Genomic DNA, 3697 nt, shown 5'->3' on the forward strand with positions numbered 1-3697 from the left:
ACATCCAATAATGCTCATTAGTTCATGGTATTTTGGTATACTTTTTTGTATAGGTTGTAATAAATAAAAAAAAAAGAAAGGCAGGCCAATTTAGATTGAATCTGCTGACTTGTGCAATGAATCTGCAGAATTTTGTATATTTAAAGCAAGGTAAACTGATAAAACATGGTAAAGTTCTAACATATTAAATTGTGTTTAATAGAGTGAACAGTACTAGCTTTTAATGAGAACTGAAAAAAAGCAATCAAATGATTCAAAATGTTTAAATTATATCTCAACACAGGAAGAACTTTTGTGAACTGAGTTCTTCTTTCTGCAGATTCTGTGCATGGGTGACCTTTTGACCTGGAAACAAACAAGTATTATCTGACAGATTTTAATATCACTACTACTATAATACTCCTTCTCCACTCAACAGGTTGCAAAATCAAAGCTTTGCGCCAAAGACAAACACCTACATCAAGACCCCGTCCGAGGCGTGAAGAACCAGTCTTCCTCATCACACGGCCATGCCGAGGCGTGGCCACAACCAGACATTGGAAATCATCTCAGCTCACGGGCACTTGCACCATGCGGGCCTCAGGAGACAAGCTGAGTCTCTTTCGCGGCTCGCCTCCTCACCGCTCCTGGCCCGGGCCACCCTTAGGTCTGCGGGTGCCCTACCGTGTCGTGGGTCCTGGTGGTGGGCCGAGAGCTCGGCTATAGCGCATCACAGCAGCAAACGTGCGCCCCCTTCGTGACTCGGGCCGCGGGCCCGACCGTCTTTGGGATCACGGCTCCCGGAGCGCCGAGGCGGGCGAGAAGAAATCGAGCGCACACTTCGCCTTCCACCCACGAGTGGCCTGCATGACCACAACAATGAAAGCAGCTAGCAGGGGACCTGGCAAGCGGCCAGAGGGGTCTGGGAGGCGCCGCCTGCAGCAGTGTAGTGGGGGCTGCTGGGGGCCCAGCATGAGAGCCAGCTTGCCCAGCAGCTCGCCAAAATTTCTCCAGGCATCGCCATGGTCGGGGTGGCAGTGGAGGAGGAGGAGGGGAGGAGGTGGGGCGGCGGCGGGATTTACAGTAAAGGTGACTTTACCAGCCACAGCAGTGGGGACAAGCCATGCTCCTACTTCAGGATCAGGCACTCCAAAGCTGGGCGATCCAGAGCTATCCCAAACAGGTGGCTTACTACGCCCAGCAGCGCTCCAAAAGCTTTGGAGGCCTGCCTCTTCCTCTGACCGGGCTATCGCCAGGACTGCCCGAACCGTGCGGCACCGAAACTCCAACGCGGTGGGGTCTCCTCACGCCCAGGCACGCCCGTACCACAGCGAGCCCGCACCGTCACCGCCCGCGTTCACGGGCGTCTCCGTGCGGATTCTCCGCCCGCCATAGCCCGGGACTGCATGACCTGTTTGAGAAGTAAAGCCGACCGCTGCTCTGGTCCGATGTGGTCATAACCTCTTCTGCATGGAGTCACGCCATCCGAATTTGTGAGCTAAACCATCCGGAGTGTCCTGTCTGCCACACCCTGGTTACACAGGCTATCCGGATATTCTCTTAAGAATTCGACTTATCTTTACTTTTTTTTTTTTTTTTTGTGGTTACGTTTTTACTCTGTAGAATCCAGAAGTTCACTTTAATCTTGTTTTGTTTTCTTTTGGTCAGTATTCACTTTTTTTATTTTTCAGAAAACACAAAACCAAAACAAGCTTGAATATTTACTAGAACACACTACTTGGTTTTGCTAAAAAAAAAAAAAAAAAAAAGAAGTATTTTCAGATTTTTCTTTTATATGTACACATATATACATATATTTTATAAAAGTTTTTTTAAAAATGGAAAGAAGCGTAGTTCTTAGCATCTTAGTTTGTTTTTGCTTTATTTTATTTAATTTTTACTGGTGCTGTTTTTTCCACATGCTGCGTGTGGACAGTAACAGAAGAAATAATGTGAACACATTTACACTTTTCCTTTGCTGAGGAGGTATATTACTATATGAAAAAAATATCATTCACGAGTTTATTTCCTAAGATTGGAGTATAGTTTTACATCCCAGCATCTTCTGCAAATGAATAGTATTCTTTTTTAAGGCAAACTAGAATCTTAAATCTTTGCACATAAAACTGATGTAAAGTGATTGTCAAAAAAACATTACATTTCTAGATGTCTATCACGAAATAGATGGTATAGAAATAGGGGCTGATATATAACGACCTGATGGCTTTAAATTCAGATCATCACAATTACGATGTAGTATCTGCTTTGCAAATCAATAATCAGAGCGGGTAATTGTGCGAGTAAAACAGGGAGTTTCTTTTTAGTTTCGTTTTGTTTTGTTTCTGCACCAGTGAGCCTATTATGTGATGTATCTAAAATGGTCTTATTAGGTACTGTCGAAAGAAAAAAAAGAAAAAGAAAGGAAAAACTATTTGAGAACAAACTGATTGGTCAGCTCAAAAAAACCTTTGGAACTCATCCAGCGTTGTTTTCAACAAGAGGACTTCCCAGGTTCTTTCAGTAACGTTTTTATTCTCTTCCACTGCACTCAGTACGTTTATGATTTTTTTTTTTTCCTTTTATGCATTATTTAGTAAAACGCTGAACATAAGGCATAAGATGAAGTAGGAAAAAAAAAAAAAAGCAGAGGGGCGATTGAGGGGAGGGGTCTGTAATCTGATCCTGAATAGACCAAATAGACAAAAGCAAGCAAGACTCCGAGCCACAGTACAATGTAAATCACCCCGTTCCCCGAGTTGCAAAGCGTCCTCCGACTGTCCGTCTGCACTGAGGCAGGTGTTGCATATCGTACTCTAGATTAAGTTTTTATTTTCCGAGGGTCCGGTTTGTCGGGAGGACTGTGCTCCAATTCCACGAAGCATCCATTCGCTGTAATGACGACCGAGCTCCTCCCAGTGAGTATATTGTTTTGTCGCAGTGGTGGTACAATCCCGGAGCGCCTGACATGGCCTGCCCTAGGAGGAGCGATAATTAGCCATACATCAGAGTCCAGGTGCAAAAGCAACTGCCGTAGGAAGGAGGGGCGCGCACAGTGGCGTGAATGAGGACGGAGACGCCCACGGGGCTAAACTAGGTGCAGCTGGGGCCCCTCCTGTTGATCGCCTTGCTTCGCTCCTGTTCTGGTATTCCCATTGGGAGAAACGGGGCCTCTTTTGTCCTGCCGTTGGGTGGAAAGAAGAAAAAAAAATCCAAGAGCAGATTTCATTTCAAAGAGAAAAGCTGGCCCTTCTGAGTTGAGAGAGTGTGACTAGATAGACCCAAAGCATTTTTTCTTCTGAGATTTCTCGTTTAATGTGCACAAGAGGCAGGCCGTCGAAGTTTCCATGGAGTCTTCCTTCATGAGCGGGACATCCTGCCGTGACCCTCGAGACGGGCCTGCCAGCGTGCGGTCACGAGCAGCCAATCGGAGAACAACCTTGAACTCCACAATGAAATCAGACAATTGTAATTGACAAAGAAAGCAGGGGGAAACGCCCAATTTTGGTGGCCAGCTCATGCTGAATCAGTTACACACCCACTGCCCGTCTCATTGCAGGCTGGGATTTCGGGATAGGGATTAGAGTGTTCTGAAGGTTGAGAAAACTGTCTTTTTTTTCTCTTTTTCTCCCCCTTTCACTGGAAGGCCACTACAAAAGAGTGGAGCCACCGAAAATGTACTCGGTTTGAAATGGGCCAGTTTTTTCCCCATCGAGCCTCT

This window comes from Puntigrus tetrazona, chromosome 16 (genome assembly GCF_018831695.1).
Source record: "Puntigrus tetrazona isolate hp1 chromosome 16, ASM1883169v1, whole genome shotgun sequence".
Taxonomy (NCBI): Eukaryota; Metazoa; Chordata; class Actinopteri; order Cypriniformes; family Cyprinidae; genus Puntigrus; species Puntigrus tetrazona.